The sequence below is a fragment of the Berghia stephanieae genome, chromosome 14 (assembly GCF_034508935.2).
Source record: "Berghia stephanieae isolate SIO BIC M18660-M18661 chromosome 14, UCSD_Bste_1.3, whole genome shotgun sequence".
NCBI lineage: Eukaryota > Metazoa > Mollusca > Gastropoda > Nudibranchia > Aeolidiidae > Berghia > Berghia stephanieae.
In genome coordinates this window covers 28,538,550-28,558,065 of record NC_088373.1, presented here as the reverse complement: position 1 = coordinate 28,558,065, position 19,516 = coordinate 28,538,550, and positions in this window count along the sequence as shown.

Genomic DNA, 19,516 nt, shown 5'->3' with positions numbered 1-19,516 from the left:
ATGTCTGGTGATGTGAGAGATATAATTAAATAGTATATCATTGCTCAAAAATGTGTCAAAAGCAAATCTCTTCATTTTGGCCTCGGCGACTGATTAGAGTCGGGGTTTTTGCTGTCTAAGGGAGCTAAATCTTTAAATTAATTATTCTCCCTGAGAATATCACAGACTTTAAACTCCTGTCTCGTGACTAACAGGTATTTTTACCCGGTTTGTCATCTATTAGAGTTGATTGAATCTGTTTCCCTGTGTCTTCTGGAAAAAGTCACTGGATATATGAACAATTCGAGGCTTTTATTGAGATGGATAAATAAGACTTAGCTCCCTTAGACCAAACCCACGTTAGTTGAAAATGTATCTTTTACAACCCAAGAGTTGATCTAAGATTTTCACAACCAAATCAGTGAAACATTTGAATATCTACGCAAATCGATATTTTTCTTTTCTTTTTTCTTTTAAAATTATTTTTATATAAGTTTCTTAGTCTGGGTGGGGATCCTGACCTCCCATAGTGGGCAGGGAGGTACATACTGTGTCTTCTATCCCCTTATATCTGTTTTCCAACATGCTTTCTGTCTTTGTCTCGGAATGAGATTACTTGGTTTTGTCCTGGCGCTGGCCGGAGTCCTAGCTGGGAGGGAAACAGTCAAATGCATAGTTATTGTTTTGGGAGATGATATTTTTTTCCTTGTAAATCATCTCTCTGTTATGTATTATTATTATTATTTTGAATATATAATGTAAGCATTTGAGTGTGTTCCTCTATGTTGGATTTTGTGCTTGTGTCCGGATGAGACTTGTAGGTGATTTCAAACTGAGTACATTGGTGGTATGCTCTTGGAATTTACATCTGATCCCTATTTGTTCCCAGTTCCCCTTTGTCTTACTTTTTCTTGGGTGCTTTAATTGTAATTCTAGAACTTTTTACTATCCCATTTTCTTCCTTTTTACTGGCGCTGATATAACCTAAATGTGTTGCAAGCGCCGTAAAACCCTTAAAAACAAACAAACAAAAACAAGTTTCTTAGTACATTTAATCTTTTTAAAAAAAACTAAAAGATGAAACTTTGAGGTGCATAATCCTCTTAGGACAACAGTTCTTTTATCTGATCTGTATTGTATAAATTTTTCTCATGTGTGTTATCTTTTGGGTTGTTTGCAATTTTATTCTTAGCAATCACTACAGAAAACAAAACAAAAACAAACAAACAAACAACTGGCTAACCGAGAATTCAAATGATCATGATATTTATTGCCGTTTAGACAGGGTTTCGACACTATGGTTCACGCACAGTGACTAAAACTAAGAAGGCAAATTAGTACTGTAGTTGTCAGAGGCAAAGGGAAAGTTGGATTCAGTCCAGATTTTAACTACCCCTCTCCTCTGTCCAGCCAGAAGTGGGTCTATAGTCTATGAGATCTGGTAGACTCGACTGGAGTCATATCCGAAGGGTAACAAGCAATAATTGTTACTGTCCATTCAATGATACTAAAATTAGGATGTATACGCCAGCTTCATGGGCCTCGGCTCAAATGGGCGACAACTTTTTAAATTGTTTTTACTGGGTGGGGATCCTGACCTCGCATAGTGGGCAGGGAGGTACATGCTGTGTCTTCTATCCCCCCATACCCGTTTCCCAATTGTTTCCTGTCATTGTCTTGGAATGAGATTACATAGTTTTGTCCTGATCCTTGCCGGAGTTCCTTGGTTGGGAGGGAAACAGTCGAATGTATAGTTATAGTTTTGGGAGATGATATTTTTTTCCTTGTAAATCATCTCTCTGTTATGCATTGTATTATGTTTATACATATTATATTATATGATTTGTAAACATTTGAGTGTATTCCTCTTAGTTGGGACCTGTGCTTGTGTCTGGATGAGACTTTTAGGTGATCTCAAACTATGTACTTTGACGGTGTGCTCTTGGAATCTACATCTGTTCCCTATTTGAACCGATTCCCCTTTGTCTCACCTTTTCTTTTGTGCTTTAATTGTAATTCTAGAACTTTTTACTATCCCATTTTTCCTTTTTTACTGGCGCTGATATGACCTTAATGTGTTGCAAGCGCCGTAAAACCCTTAAAAACAAACAACATAAATTGTTTTTATCAACAAAATAAAACAAACAAACAAAAACAAAGAAAAAGAAAGAAACAGTCTTGCTATGAAAAGATTTAGCCTCGGACTATTAGACACACACACACACACACACACACACACACACACACACACACACACACATATCACTTTATTTTTCATTATTGGCCATGTAAAAAGTAAATTTGGAGCGATTATTTTTGGGTTTAACCGTCGCACAGAGTTTGGCGCTAACAGGTTTTCTAATTGTGGTTAACAATTGAGAGGAAAGAGGAAATAGTCAAACTTCCGATGTATTACATGTTTAGTTCTGCTGTTTGTTTTGTTTTTTTTGTTTTGTTTGTTTCTTTTAAACCACTTCTCATTGTTAATTAATAAATGAATAAAGGTCTTTTTATATGATGTCATTTTGCTCTGTGATTCTTAACATTTATCCGTTCAATTTGTTTCTGTTATTGCAATTTTTTCATGCCCTATGTAAGCCGACAACGAATTACTGTAGAGTGTGTGATATTAGTTAATACCGTTTGGTTGACATAATTGTTTTGTGTACTCTGGTAGTCATTGTTGTTGTTGTTGTTGTTGTTGTTGTTGTTGTTGTTGTTGTTGTTGTTGTTGTTACAGATATCATAATAAAAATTAAAACTGGTGGGCAGGGTGTCCCTGTTGCTATGCCCCCCTCCCCTATAGTTACTATTCCAGTTTGATTTTTGGCTTTGTCTTGGAATCAGATAACTTGGTTTTGACATCGGCTGGAGTCCTTGGCTGAGGGGAAAATAACAGTAAAATATTAGTTTTGGAGATGATATATTTTTTCCCTTAGGAATCGTCATCTCTTGTGTAATTTTGATTTTCCTTTTTGGAACGTATTTTGTAGACATTTGAGTGCATTCCTCTTTGTATGGAATTTTAACCCTCTCCTTACCAGCTATTTTTAGAATTTCCCTCGAAAATTCACACCCACCCAGCACAAAAATAGCCTTTTCTTACTCAAACGAAAAAGTAACAAGTGAGCTCTACAACACTGTTTAGTATTTATAGCTGTAATCAAAGCATTTCTTTAAATTTTGTGATGTACAAGAGAAATCAAAATGAGAAAATTGTTGGCTACATCGTAAAGAATGTGACGATTTTTCTATGGGTGGTAAGGAGAGGGTTAAGGTGATCTGAAACTAAGTGCACTGATCTTGAAATCTTCTTATGTTACCTATTTGAACCAATTCCCCTTTGTCTTACTTTTTCTTGGGCGCTTTTGTAAGTCTAAAATCTTTGATTATCCCATTTGCTTCCTTGTTTACTGGCGACCACGTGACCACAATGTCGTCGCAAGTATGGTAAAACCCTTAAAAACAAACAAATAAACAAAAATCAAAACAAGAGTCGGGTCTCATTACCTCCCGTGGTGGGCGGGAGGTCAGAGGTCACGCTTGCGGCGTCTTCTATTCCCGTTTATTTTTCCTTTCCTTCTTCTTCTCGTCTTTGTTCTGGATTTACATTACTCGTTTGTTTGTTTTTTTCTCTTCAATACGATTCAATAGTCTGAGCGGGTGGTTGGATGGGAGCATCACCCTTAAATCATATACCTATGATGTTCGCATGGGTGTACGATCCGATAGTGATGTCGTTTCTTCTTCTCTTTACTAGCCTATCCTGCTTCTTTGGTTTGTGACTGTATTTTTGACAGGGGATATTTTTTTTCTGTAAATCTTCTGCCTGTTTGTTCTTGGTTATTTATAATTTAGCTTATGATATCTTTAGGTTATGATTTTGATTTACATTTGTACTATTTTTGTTAGATTGCTTGTTTTTTTTGTTTCAGCGGTCTCTCATATAACCTCAATTGTGTTGGAAGAGACCTAAAGCAACAAACAAACAAACAAAAAAAGATTCAATAGTCTGATGTCACGCCGCCTGGTAACGGCGGCCATCTTGGTTCTAAACAAAGAAAATCATTCCTTTTTATTTTTCATGCTGGTAAGAACTTTTCATATGTCTTGTGATCAGAATGTGTAAAAGTCAAAACATGATCAAATGTATGTGTTTTTTTCCCTCTGGATACCCTTTATACTCGCCGGAGAAATATTTCATACGGGCGTCCGCCATTGTTCCGATAGTTTAGAGCCAGTGTTACTAAGTTACCATGCGTCATTAGGAAGGAAGTGACGTTACGACTGTTGAAGCCTATTCAGGGAGGGAACCTTAGCTGAGAGGGAGGAAGTTATAAGTTAAGCTCCTTTCTTTTGAGAGATGATATTTTTCTTTCGACTCTTAAATCATCTCCCTGTAATTTACTTTTGTAGTTTTTAGATTTTAATAATATTGTATTTTGTAAACAAATTGAGTGTATCCTTCAGGGCGGGATGCCGACTTACATGTATTGTCAAGATAGGCTTATATACATGTATTGTCAAGATAGGCTTATATACATGTATTGTCAAGATAGGCTTATATACATGTATTGTCAAGATAGGCACATTTACATGTAGTATCAAGATAGGCACATTTACATGTAGTATCAAGATAGGCACATTTACATGTAGCATCAAGATAGGCACATTTACATGTATTGTCAAGATAGGCACATTTACATGTAGTATCAAGATAGGCACATTTACATGTAGTATCAAGATAGGCACATTTACATGTAGCATCAAGATAGGCACATTTACATGTAGTATCAAGATAGGCACATTAACATGTAGCATCAAGATAGGCACATTTACATGTATTACCAAGATAGGCACATTTACATGTATACAAGATAGGCACATTACATGTATTCAAGATAGGCACATTTACATGTAGTATCAAGATAGCACATTACATGTATCAAGAAGGCACATTAACATGTAGCATCAAGATAGGCACATTTACATGTATTACCAAGATAGGCACATTTACATGTATTGTCAAGATAGGCACATTTACATGTAGTATCAAGATAGGCACATTTACATGTAGTATCAAGATAGGCACATTTACATGTAGTATCAAGATAGGCACATTTACATGTATTGCCAAGATAGGCACATTTACATGTATTGTCAAGATAGGCACATTACATGTAGTATCAAGATAGGCACATTTACATGTAGTATCAAGATAGGCACATTATGTATGCGATGGACATTATGTATTCAAGATAGGCACATTTACATGTAGTATCAAGATAGGCACATTTACATGTAGTATCAAGATAGGCACATTTACATGTATTGCCAAGATAGGCACATTTACATGTATTGTCAAGAAGGCACATTTACATGTATATCAAGATAGGCACATTTACATGTAGTATCAAGAAAGGCACATTTACATGTATTGCCAAGATAGGCACATTTACATGTATTGTCAAGAAAGGCACATTTACATGTATTGCCAAGATAGGCACATTTACATGTATTGCCAAGATAGCAATTTACATGTATTGTCAAATAGGCTTATTTACATGTTGTCAAGATAGCATTTTAACTTTACAGTATGATAATACTGCGGTGTATCTCTCGTTTCCCTTTTGTTATTTTTGTTCATTTTTCATAGTTTTCTTTTCTTTTTTAAAACAATATGGGTCAGAGAAGGTGCAAGAGAGGAGTATTTGAACACTATATCCATAGGAACGCGTTTCAGACACTCATAGAGAGTGATAGATAGATAAAGAGAAAGGCAGGGTCAGAGAGAGAGAGAGAAGAGAAAAGAGAGGAGGAAGAGAGAAGGGGAGAACAAAGAGAAGAGAGAGAGAGTGACAGAATAAAAGAGGGGGGATAAAGAGAAGAAATGCAAACGAAAAGACAGAGGTGAGACAGGAAATTGGAGAGCAAAGAAGCGTGAGGGTGGGGGGGGGGAGAGAGCGTGAAGAAAAGAGAGATAAAGTGGGGGTATGTGCGAAGGAGAAACAATGAAGAGTGAGAGAGAGAGAGAGAAGGGGGGGGGTCAAAGGGAGAAAGAGAGGGTGACGGAATGAAAGAGAGAGGAATAATATAGATATATATTATAATATAATTATTATATATATAGAGAGAGAGAGAGAGAGAGAGAGAGAGGAGAGAGGGGGGGGGGGGAGACATCAGAAAAGGAGCGAGAGTCAATCCGACATAGGGGGGGGGGGGGGGGGGATTGTTGTGTCTTTTGATTTTTTTCTGAAGGGGGGGGGGGGTGTTTGTGTTTTTTAAAGTTTAGTTTGGTTTTTGTTTTGTTTGTTTGTTTTTCGTGCGTGATTTATTGTTGTTTTTTTTGGTGTTTTTTTGTGTTTTTTTTAGGGGGGGGGGGGGTTTCGTCCATTTTAACTGGGTGATTTTTTTTTTTTTACGATTACATGGCGTATTATTCTTTCCTTTCCACACACAAACAATAACAACAACAATAATAATAATAATAATAATAATGACCAATATCCCGAATAATCCAAATTAGATATTCTATTATGGATTCCATTGAGTCTATTAATTACACTGAGTGCTCCTGGGTGGGGCTCCTGACCTCCCATAGTGGGCAGGGGGGTACATACTGTGTCTTCTTGCCCCTTATAACTGTTTTCAAACATGCTTTTTGTCTTTGTCTTGGAATGAGATTACTTGGTTTTGTCCTGGCCCTGGCCGGAGTCCTAGATGGGAGGGAAACAGTCAAATGCATAGTTATTGTTTTGGGAGATGATATTTTTTTCCTTGTAAATCATCTCTCTGGTACGTATTATTATATTTTTTATTTCCTATGTATAATGTAAGCATTTGAGTGTATTCCTCTTTATTGGATTTTGTGCTTGTGTCCGGATGAGACTTATAGGTGATCTCAAACTAAGTACATTGATGGTATGCTCTTGGAATCTACATCTGATCCCTATTTGTTCCCAGTTCCCCTTTGTCTTACTTTCTCTTGGCTGCTTTAATTATAATTCTAGAACTTTTTACTATCCCATTTTCTTTCTTTATACTGGCGCTGATATAACCTAAATGTGTTGCAAGCGCCGTAAGACCCTTAAAAACAAAAACAAACAACACTGAGTGCTCTCTTGGTCATGGATTTGTATTGATGTTGTTGTTAAGTAATGCTATCATTTAGTTGTGTGTCTGTTATGTCTGACTTTGTCATGTGTAAGATGGATGGTTGTCATATCCGTGTAATAAAGTACACGACATAATCTCTAATTGCCATTCAGGAAATGATGTTAAAGAATGTAAATTAAAATAATTAAATGTATATCCTGGTATTGAAATAAAGTATTATTAGTATCAAAACTGTAGTTTTTCTGCCACAGATGTGTTTGTTAGTCATTGTGGTTCTAGTAGGGTCAACTTCTCCATCGGTGACTGAAACTGACCCCCCCCCCTCTCTCTCTCTCTCTCTCTCTCGCTCTCTCTCTCTCTCTCTCTCTCTCTCTCTTTCTCTCTCTCTCCCCTCTCTCTCTCTCTCTTTCTCTCTCTCTCCTCTCTCTCTCGCTCTCGCTCTCTCTCTCTCCCCTCTCTCTCTCTCTCTCTCTCTCTCTCTCTCTCTCTCTCTCGCTCGCTCTCTCTCTCTCTGGTATGTACTGTTACATTTTATATTTGGCGGGTTTTAAATATATAATAGTTTGTAAACATTTGAGTGCATTCCCCTTTGTCGGAACATGTGCTTGTTTCTGGATGAAACTTTTGGGGGCTCTCAAACTAAGTACACAGATGATGTGCTCTAAGTATCAACATATGTTCCCTATTTGAAACCCTCCCCTTTGTCTTACTTATTCTTGTGTGCTTTCAATTGTAGATCTTTAACTTTGCAGGTGGTTGGATGGGAGCATCACCCTTGAATCATATACCTATGATGTTCGCATGGGTGTACGATCCGATAGTGATGTCGTTTCTTCTTCTCTTTACTAGCCTATCCTGCTTCTTTGGTTTGTGATTGTATTTTTGACAGGGGATATTTTTTTTCTGTAAATCTTCTGCCTGTTTGTTCTTGGTTATTTATAATTTAGCTTATGATATCTTTAGGTTATGATTTTGATTTACATTTGTACTATTTTTGTTAGATTGCTTGTTTTTTTGTTTCAGCGGTCTCTCATATAACCTCAATTGTGTTGGAAGAGACCTAAAGCAACAAACAAACAAACAAAAGAATCTTTAACTTTTGTTTAAAAATATCCCATTTCTTTCTTTTACTGGCTCCTGAAATGACCTAAATGTGTGGAAAGCGTTGTAAAAGCCTAAAAACAAACAAATAAACTCGCGCTGTGTCTTCTACCCTCTTTTCCAGGTTGTTTTCTGTCATGTTTTAAAATGAAGTTACATAGTAGTCCAATCTATCCATGCTGGAGTCCTTATCTGAGAGGGAAACAGATTTAAGGATATGCTTGTTTCCTTGTAAATCATCTCTCTGTAATGTTCTGATAAAGTTGGGGGTTTTTTCCCTTAAAAGTTTCATTTTGATTTTATTTTATAAGTGTACGAAAGTTTTTTTCTGGACAAAATTATGTACAATAACTTTAAAAATACTAAACACAGAATATCTGGAGCTCAAAACCCTTCTTCAGCTAATAATAAAAATAGTTAAAACGTTACGTTTTCTATCTGGATTTAACATGATGTATCTGGGTGGGGTTCCTACTTCCCATAGTGGGCAGGGAGGTACTTGCTGTGTCTTCTATCCCCTCTTATCTCTTTTCCAATAGCCTTCTGTCTTTGTCTTGGAGTGAGATTGCTTGGTTTTGTCCTGACCTTGGTCGGAGTCCTTGGCTGAGAGGGAAACAGTCGAATGTATAGTTATTGCCTTGGGAGATGATATTTTTTTCCTTGTAAATCATCTCTCTGTTATGTACTGTATTATGTTTTATTTACATGTTATATTTGATTTGTTAACATTTGAGTTTATTCCTCTTAGTGGGGACCTGTGCTTGTGTCTGGATGAGACTTTTAGGTGATCTCAAACTAAGTACTTTGATGGTGTGCTCTTGGAATCTACATCTGTTTCCTATTTAAACAAATTCCCCTTTGTCTTACCATTTCTTGGGTACTTTAATTAATAATAAATAATAATAATGCTGAAAACTTATATAGCGCTATAACTCCGAGACACCAGACTCTAAGCGCTTAAATTACAAATTACTTTGGCTGAAACATACTCATTCACACACACAAGCACACACACACACACACACACATACACACACACAACACAACACACAACACAAACCAAACCTATCTTGCTTCTCATACCATCTACTAAAATCGAAACAAATATGTTTTAAGCGAACGTTTAAAAATAGACAAAGATTCTTTTTCACGAATGCTCTGCGGTAAGGCGTTCCAAATAGAGGGTCCGAAATGAGAAAAGGATCTCATTCCAGCATTTTTCCGAATTCGAGGGACAACTAGTTTTGTGGAATCACTGGCCGAACGTAAGGGGCGGGGTTTTGAATATCTTTCAATTAGTTCTGAAAGGTAGGAAGGGGCAGTACCTTCAAGACAACGATACACTAAAACACAAGCTTTGAATTTAATTCTTTTCCCAACAGGCAGCCAATGCAGGTCATGAAGTAGAGGTCCGGCAGAGTCGCACCTACGCTTCATGAATACTAGTCTGGCAGCGCTGTTTTGGACAATCTGAAGACGTTTCAGATTGTATTGCGAAACGCCAAACAACAGAGCATTACAATAATCCAATTTCGATAGTACGAGGGACACAACCAGGTGCTTGGTCACCTCCTCAGATATGAACCGTCTAATGGAAGCAATCTTTTTTAGTTGGAAAAAGAGAGATCTAACCAAATTATTAACCTGATGCTCCATCGACAGTCCAGAGTCTAAGAATGTGCCAAGGTTTTTCACTTTGTCAACAATTTGAATAGAGGCATCCCCCAACTTCAAATCTGTTTCACTTTTCCACTTCCTGTTCCCCACATACAGCACCTCCGTCTTATCATCATTCAGTTTCAGTCTGTTCTCATTCATCCATTTCTTAACACTTTGGATACAATTTTTACTATTGGCTGATACTTCTTGTAAATTTCTCGTATTGGAAACGCAGTACAATTGCGTATCATCAGCGTATTGATGGTAAGACAGACCAAAACTTCTGATGATTTTAGACAGAGGGCCAACGTACAAAACAAAAAGAACGGGTCCAAGTACTGAACCCTGGGGAACCCCACAATCAAGAAAGATTTCCTCCGATCTATATTCATCCACCGTAATAATCTGTTTACGATTAAACAAATATGACCTAAACCAATCAAGCGCTGCACCAGACACGCCATAAGTAATTTCAAGACGTTTGAGAAGAAGATTGTGATCAATAGTATCAAAAGCAGACGATAGGTCAAGCAAATTCAGCAAAGAACATGAACCATTGTCTATAACAGAGAGGAGATCATTAACAACCCTAACAAGTGCGGTTTCCGTCGAATGATGTTGCCTATAAGCAGACTGGAATTTTTCTTCAAGACAATTATTTTTAAGATGAGACAGTAATTGTTTCAAAACAAGCTTTTCTAAGATCTTAGAGAGAAAAGGAAGATTAGAGACAGGGCGATAGTTTTTTAAGTTCTCTTTATCGAGATCAGGTTTTTTCAAAAGGGGTTTGACATGAGCAACTTTGTAAATGTCTGGTACAGCACCTGACTGCAACGAATTATTAACAATACATGTAAATGGTGTTAAAATTACATCAATGCATTTTTTTTAGAATGGCAGTATTTAAGGGGTCTAAATTACAACTTTTAGTTGGAGACGACATAATGCAATCACATAAGTCAGCTTCAGTAATCTTTGAAAAATGTGTTAATGAATCACCATGAAACGTGTCAAATGTTGTATGGATCGATTCAGACGAGAGTTCTTTCCTGATGGTATCCGTTTTTTCTTTAAAATATTGACCAAAGCGAGTTGGTAGATCTGCACGATCGATTAAAGATGGGAGAGCTGATTGCGTCTGTTGTCCCAGCAGTTCCTTGGTCAAGGCAAAGAATTGTCTCGAACGTCCCACGTTTTTGAGGCTGTCTTCATAGAATTTCTTTTTGGCCCTGAAATTGACGGCTTTTGCATCATTTCTAGCCGCGATGTACCGCTTCTTATCGACAGCATCTCTGGACTTGAGCCATTTTCTTTCTGCCCGCCTCCTGGCTAATCCATTCAATTTCATTTCGGTATTATACCAGGGTGCTGAATTCTAGAACTTTTTACTATCCCATTTCTTCCTTTTTACTGGCGCTGATATGACCTTAATGTGTTGCAAGCGCCGTAAAACCCTCCAAAAAAAACCATAACATGATGTATTAACGTTTTAACCGTTTTGTAAGTAGTTGGAGAAGGGTTTTGAGCCCGAAACGTTCCGTATTTAGTATTTTGTTCTTTAAAAAAAACACTGCTTTTTAGAGTCTACATTTTCTAGAGGCTTGACATTTAATTTGCTTTGGCCAAAATGAGAACAGGATGTTTTGTCAGCGTACCGTACAGTTGATTATAGAGGGAACGAAATTGATGTCACTCAACTATTTGTTATTGTTTTTATTTTTAGCGAGCCATTTTTGTGAGTGGTTCTCTTTAAACTGTCTTAATATTATAATATATAGTATGAAGTTGACGTCACTCAGGTCTTTGTTATTGCTTTTTGCCATCCGCGTTTATGAGTAATTCTCACTAAACTGTATTAACCAGACTATAAAGGTTCAAGGTTACACATAGTTTTGTGTGCCGGTCCGTTATACCTCCGGATGTCAATGTTGTAAGCTTCTTAGCCAAGCGCATACTATCTAGACGCGAAGCTTCTGAAGTGGCAATCGGGGTTTTAATGGCTGACAAAGCTTCCGGTCGAGTCAAGTCGGTAAACATTTCCTCGCACATCACGTTCATAATGTGTGATACAATGGGCATGATCTCTTTTCCCTTTCCATGTTCTCGAGGTCATTGGTCACATTGCAAAATGTGCTCAAAGTGACCAACATAGTGAAAAGTATTCACAGCTTTTGAAATATCTCACACATCACTATTGGTCATTTTGTTCAGCTTGACACACGGATATGTTTACAACTTTCATAATAATAAAAAAAAAAAAAGCATCGTGTTTACATTTGTTAAGAAATATCCAATCGTTGGACATCAACAAATCATGTGATTGATGACTCGGTTGGGCGAAAACATGAATATAGATCGTTCCCATTGAAATTTGGCACGGGTTTTTCGCAGTTTTCTCTATTTTATGATGTGATTTCTTCTCACTAAATTATTCTCTCAGACTATTTACTTTGTGTGTATGTGTACGATTGATATAGATAGTTCGAAGATGACGTCACTCATGTGTTTGTTATTGTTTTTTTTGCCATCCGCGTTTATGAGTAATGCTCACTGAACTCTATTAACCTGACTATAAACGTTCATGGATACACACAGTTTTGTGTGTTGGTCCGTTATATTTCCGGATGGCAATGTTATGAGCTTCTTAGCCAAGCGCATACTATCTATAGATAGTATGCAGATGACGTCACTCAGGCCTTTGTTATGGTTTTTGCCATCCCCGTTTGTGAGTTGTTCTCACTAAACTGTATTAACCAGACTATAAAAAAAGTTCATGGTTACACAGAGTTTGTGTGTTGGTCCGTTATACTTCCGAATGGCAATGTTGTGAACTCCTTGGCCAAGGGGTGTGTCTTTTTTACGAAACCCGCCGAAACCCGCCGAAACCCGCCGAAACCCGCCGAAACCCGCCGAAACCCGCCGAAACCCGATGAAACCCGACGAATCCCGACAAAGTTATGGGAAGTAGGTGGCTGTGGGGAGTGAACCTAGAACTCAGGGAAGTGTACACCATTGGGGAGTGAACCTGGGACTGGGTTTCGGCGGGTTTCGTAAAAAAGAACCAGTGCTTTTTTACGAAACCCGCCGAAACCCGCCGAAACCGGCGAAACCCGACAATATACAGCAAAGTTATGGGAAGTAGACAACTGTGGGGAGTGAACCCGAGACTCAGGGAAGTGTACACCAGTCGGGAGTGAACCTGAGACTAAGTTTATCGGCCGGTTTCGGCGGGTTTCGTAAAAAAGAATTAGTGCTTTATTACGAAACCCGCCGAAACCCGCCGAAACCCGACAATATCCGGCAAAGTTATGGGAGTTTGGCAACAGTGGGGGGTGATCCTGGGAGTCAGGGAATTGCACACCAGTGGGGAGTTAACCTGGGACTGTGTAAAAAGGATATCAGTGGGAAATAAACCTGGGACTAAAGGGACATGGATACCATTGAAAGTTGAAGCCGGATATGGGAATTGAGTACCAGAGGAGAATGAACCTGACACTATAGAAGGTGGGCGCCAGTGGGGAGTGAACCTGGGATTCAGGGAATTGCACACCAGTGGGGACTTAACCTGGGACTGTGTAAAAAGGATATCAGTGGGAAATAAACCTGGGACTAAAGGGAGATGGATACCATTGAAAGTTGAAGCCGGATATGGGAGTTGAGTACCAGAGGAGAATGAACCCGACACTATAGGAGATGGGCGCCAGTGTGGAGTGAACCTGGGACTCAGGGAAGTGCACACCAATTGGGAGTTAACCTTGGACTGTGGGAGATGGATAACTGTGGGTATCCGAGCCGAACTATAGGAGTTGAGTGCCAGAGGAGAATGAACCTGACACTATAGAAGGTGGGCGCCAGTGGGGAGTGAACCTGGGATTCAGGGAATTGCACACCAGTGGGGATTTAACCTGGGAATATGTAAAAAGGATATCAGTGGAAAATAAACCTGGTACTAAAGGGAGATGGATACCATTAAAATTTGAAGCTTGGTATGAGAGTTTGGTACCAGAGGAGAATGAACCTGACACTAAAGGAGGTGGGCGCCAGTGGGGAGTGAACCTGGGACTATGTAAAAAGGATATCAGTGGGAAATAAACCTGGGACTAAAGGGAGATGAATACCATTGAAAGTTGAAGCCGGATATGAGAGCTTGGTACCAGAGGAGAATGAACCTGACAAAAAAGGGTGTGGGCGCCAGTGGGGAGTGAACCTGGGACTATGTAAACAGGATATCAGTGGGAAATAAACCTGGGACTAAAGGGAGATGAATACCATTGAAAGTTGAAGCCGGATATGAGAGTTTGGTACCAGAGGAGAATGAACCTGACACTATAGGAGGTGGGCGCCAGTGGGGAGTGAACCTGGGACTATGTAAAAAGGATATCAGTGGGAAATAAACCTGGGACTAAAGGGAGATGAATACCATTGAAAGTTGAAGCCGGATATGAGAGTTTGGTACCAGAGGAGAATGAACCTGACACTATAGGAGGTGGGCGCCAGTGGGGAGTGAACCTGGGACTATGTAAAAAGGATATGAGTGGGAAATAAACCTGGGACTAAAGGGAGATGAATACCATTGAAAGTTGAAGCCGGATATGAGAGTTTGGTACCAGAGGAGAATGAACCTGACACTATAGGAGGTGGGCGCCAGTGGGGAGTGAACCTGGGACTATGTAAAAAGGATATCAGTAGGAAATAAATCTGGGACTAAAGGGAGGTGGATACCATTGGGAGTTAAAGCCGGATTTGGTAGTTGGGTACCAGAGGAGAGAGAAACCTGACACTATAGGAGGTGGGCGCCAGTGGGGAGTGAACCTGGGACTATGTAAAAAGGATATGAGTGGGAAATAAACCTGGGACTAAAGGGAGATGAATACCATTGAAAGTTGAAGCCGGATATGAGAGTTTGGTACCAGAGGAGAATGAACCTGACACTATAGGAGGTGGGCGCCAGTGGGGAGTGAACCTGGGACTATGTAAAAAGGATATCAGTGGGAAATAAACCTGGGACTAAAGGGAGATGAATACCATTGAAAGTTGAAGCCGGATATGAGAGTTTGGTACCAGAGGAGAATGAACCTGACACTATAGGAGGGGGCGCCAGTGGGGAGTGAAACCTGGGACTATGTAAACAGGATATCAGTGGGAAATAAACCTCGGACTAAAGGGAGATGGATACCATTGAAAGTTGAAGCCGGATATGAAAGCTTGGTACCAGAGGAGAATGAACCTGACACAAAAGGGGTGGGCGCCAGTGGGGAGTGAACCTGGGACTCAGGGAATTGCACACCAGTGGGGAGTTAACCTGGGAATATGTATAAAGGATATCAGTAGGAAATAAATCTGGGACTAAAGGGAGATGGATACCATTGGGAGTTGAAGCCGGATTTATTTCCCACGGATATTCTTTTTTAGATATTCACAGGTTAACTCCCCACTGGTGTGCAATTCCCTGACTCCCAGGTTCACTCCCCACTGGCGCCCATCTCCTATAGTGTCAGGTTCATTCTCCTCTGGTACTCAACTCCCATATCCGGCTTCAACTTTCAATGGTATCCTTCTCCCTTTAGTCCCAGGTTTATTTCCCACTCATATCCTTTTTACATAGTCCCAGGTTCACTCCCCACTGGCGCCCACCTCCTATAGTGTCAGGTTCATTCTCCTCTGGTACCAAACTCTCATATCCAGCTTCAACTTTCAATGGTATTCATCTCCCTTTAGTCCCAGGTTTATTTCCCACTGATATCCTTTTTACATAGTCCCAGGTTCACTCCCCACTGGCGCCCACCTCCTTTAGTGTCAGGTTCATTCTCCTCTGGTACCAAACTCTCATACCAAGCTTCAAATTTTAATGGTATCCATCTCCCTTTAGTACCAGGTTTATTTTCCACTGATATCCTTTTTACATATTCCCAGGTTAAATCCCCACTGGTGTGCAATTCCCTGAATCCCAGGTTCACTCCCCACTGGCGCCCACCTTCTATAGTGTCAGGTTCATTCTCCTCTGGCACCCAACTCCTATAGTTCGGCTCGGATACCCACAGTTATCCATCTCCCACAGTCCAAGGTTAACTCCCAATTGGTGTGCAATTCCCTGAATCCCAGGTTCACTCCCCACTGGCGCCCACCTTCTATAGTGTCAGGTTCATTCTCCTCTGGTACTCAACTCCCATATCCGGCTTCAACTTTCAATGGTATCCATCTCCCTTTAGTCCCAGGTTTATTTCCCACTGATATCCTTTTTACACAATCCCAGGTTAACTCCCCACTGGTGTGCAATTCCCTGAATCCCAGGTTCACTCCCCACTGGCGCCCACCTTCTATAGTGTCAGGTTCATTCTCCTCTGGTACTCAATTCCCATATCCGGCTTCAACTTTCAATGGTATCCATGTCCCTTTAGCCCCAGGTTTATTTCCCACTGATATCCTTTTTACACAGTCCCAGGTTAACTCCCCACTGGTGTGCAATTCCCTGACTCCCAGGATCACCCCCCACTGTTGCCAAACTCCCATAACTTTGCCGGATATTGTCGGGTTTCGGCGGGTTTCGGCGGGTTTCGTAATAAAGCACTAATTCTTTTTTACGAAACCCGCCGAAACCGGCCGATAAACTTAGTCTCAGGTTCACTCCCGACTGGTGTACACTTCCCTGAGTCTCGGGTTCACTCCCACAGTTGTCTACTTCCCATAACTTTGCTGTATATTGTCGGGTTTCGCCGGGTTTCGGCGGGTTTCGGCGGGTTTCGTAAAAAAGCACTGGTTCTTTTTTACGAAACCCGCCGAAACCCAGTCCCAGGTTCACTCCCCAATGGTGTACACTTCCCTGAGTTCTAGGTTCACTCCCCACAGCCACCTACTTCCCATAACGTTGTCGGGATTCGTCGGGTTTCATCGGGTTTCGGCGGGTTTCGGCGGGTTTCGGCGGGTTTCGGCGGGTTTCGGCGGGTTTCGTAAAAAAGACACACCGTGGCCAAGCGCATTCTATCTACGAAGTGACTATTCTCACCCCCCGGATCCTTGTCTTCATAATAGTAGTCCACAATTGTTGTATGTTTAATCCAAAGGTTGTAATGCAGTAATTTGTTAAGTTTCTTTTCGCAAGTTGCACAATTAAAAAAAAAATCAATCAAATCCAAATCGCAAAAAGCCGGCGACGTTTTTTTCGGTAATCCAATCGGCCGGGGGGGGGGGGGGGGGTGAGAATAGAGGCAGCCTTCTATCTATAGTGGGAAGAAATGGTGTGTATTTTATTTAAACACACCCTCAATAATACACAGATGCCATGTTGACCAACGTGACATTGAACACCCACATACGGAAGGAGCCCCTCAATTTCATGTCTCCATCATTTTAGTCTCCAGTCAGTTGCTAGTTACACATAGTCTAGCGTTGTGTGCTGGTAAGTTTTTCCAGCTTGTGGTTGTGTGTGTGTGTGTTTGTTTGTTTTTAAACTAATCGCATAGCATCATTATCAAAGAACGTTCATGGTATGTAATTCCTCTGGTGACATTGTCACTTGAGACTTGAGACACTCCAAGTTATATTGTCTCACTGGTGTGTGAGAAATTGTCTCATTACCCAAAACAAAGGATATGATGTCATCCAATTTGAGTAGATGTGTACGTCATTGTTATTGAAACACTTCAAATCACTCAACACACACCACGCCTTTGCCAAACTGTTTACTATGATGATGTACCGTCAACTGGGGTAACTTTGCCTCAAGGGGAAACTTTGCCTCTGTGAATTTGGAGCAATTAGAAAAATCTCAGCTTTGTTGTGGTTATTGTACCCTTTAAAAGACTTGAATCTTTAACAAAGGAAATAATTGCCACAAAACTAAACAATCTCTTATTGGTCCAAAATTCAAGTGGAAAAGTTTCCCCTTTAGGCAAAGTTTCCCCAGTTGACGGTACGAGTATGTTCTCTGCTTTCATTGTCTTCTGATCTTCTGATGTAGCTATTTAGATATTTTTTTTTCTTCTAATTATTCATCTACACATAATTTATTTGAACTGTTTATTGGTGCTATGCGTTTAGGTAAAATAGACTACCAGACGAATATAACGTACCGACACTTGATATAGGATATAGATAGTATGCAGATGACGTCACTCAGGCCTTTGTTATTGTTTTTGCCATCCGCGTTTGTGAGTTGTTCTCACTAAACTGTATAACCAGACTATAAAAGTTCATGGTTACACAGAGTTTGTGTGTAGGTCCGTTATACTTCCGGATGGCAATGTTGTGAACTCCTTGGCCAAGCGCATTCTATCTATATCTTGGTATACACATATATAATATATATATATATATATATATATATATATATATATATATATATATATATATATATATATATATATATATATATATATAGGTCTGTCAATGGAGGACATGTCTGAGAAGTAAATTGATTACGTTTTGGGCTGAAGAAAGATTTTGAGTCCGAAATGTTGAGTACATTTTAGGTATTTTGTTCATTTAAAAGAAAAGACACCTGTTTTAATCTCTTTATTTTTCAATACTTCCAACAGCTTAATTTTATTCGCTTTCACTGACAGAATTGAGTTATCGGTGACCCCGATTTGAAATGATAAAATATGGATTAAATAAATACTATGGCGACGTGTCATGTCACAACAATAACTTTAGGTACACAGCAGTTGGCTTTAACATGACACATCTCTCCATGCTGACGTCATGCTATGAATGTCTCGACATCTAACCGTTTGTTGTTTTCTCCCAACCATAGAATTAAACGAATGGGTAAACTCCTTGCTCTCAACACGCTGAAGACAGGGAAATGCTTTATTCTAATTTGAGATTGAATACCATCATCATCATCATCTCGTCGTCGTCGTCGTCTTCATTATCATCATCATCATCATCACCATAATCATAATCATCATCATCATTATCAATATCGTTATCATCATCATCATCACCGTTATCAGTATCAACATTTTGAAGACACAGAGAGAGAGAGAGAGAGAGAGAGAGAGAGAGAGAGAGAGAGAGAGAGAGAGAGAGAGAGAGAGAGAGAGAGACGGGGAGAGAGAGTTTATTTTCATATTCACTTTGACAATGACAGAGAAAATATGCCTTCTCCCACGAGCATAAAAGTGTATCCAGAGGAGAAAATCTGATCATGTTTTGACTTTTATACATTCTGATCACATGATATGTGAAAAAGTTCTAGCCAGCATGAAGAAAAAAAGGTACCGATTTTCTTTGTTGAGAAACAAGCTGATCGTTGCTGGGCGGACGTGACATCAGACTATTGAATCCAATTATTGCTATGGTCCTTGTATCATGCTGTACGTTCACGAGGGTCAGAGTTGCCGCGGCCAGATGAAAAATTGAAAATGTCCGTAAGAAACAGTGATGGACAAAGGAAAAATAAAAATACACGAAGAAATCAGTTTGCCTCGACTGGGAATCGAACCTGAGACCTCCCGATTACCTCCCGCCTTCCCAGCAGTGATTGGGTAGCTGAGTCTTTTAGATCTCGAGGCAAGTGCTTTGCGATAGACTGGCGTCCTATCCAAAGGGTTGCAAGCAATTTCACGTTATAGAAACCGGGATAAACTCCGGCTCCATGGGCTTAATGGCTCTGAAGGAATACTTATATTCTTCACAATGGTGGGACGCGTTCCCGCAG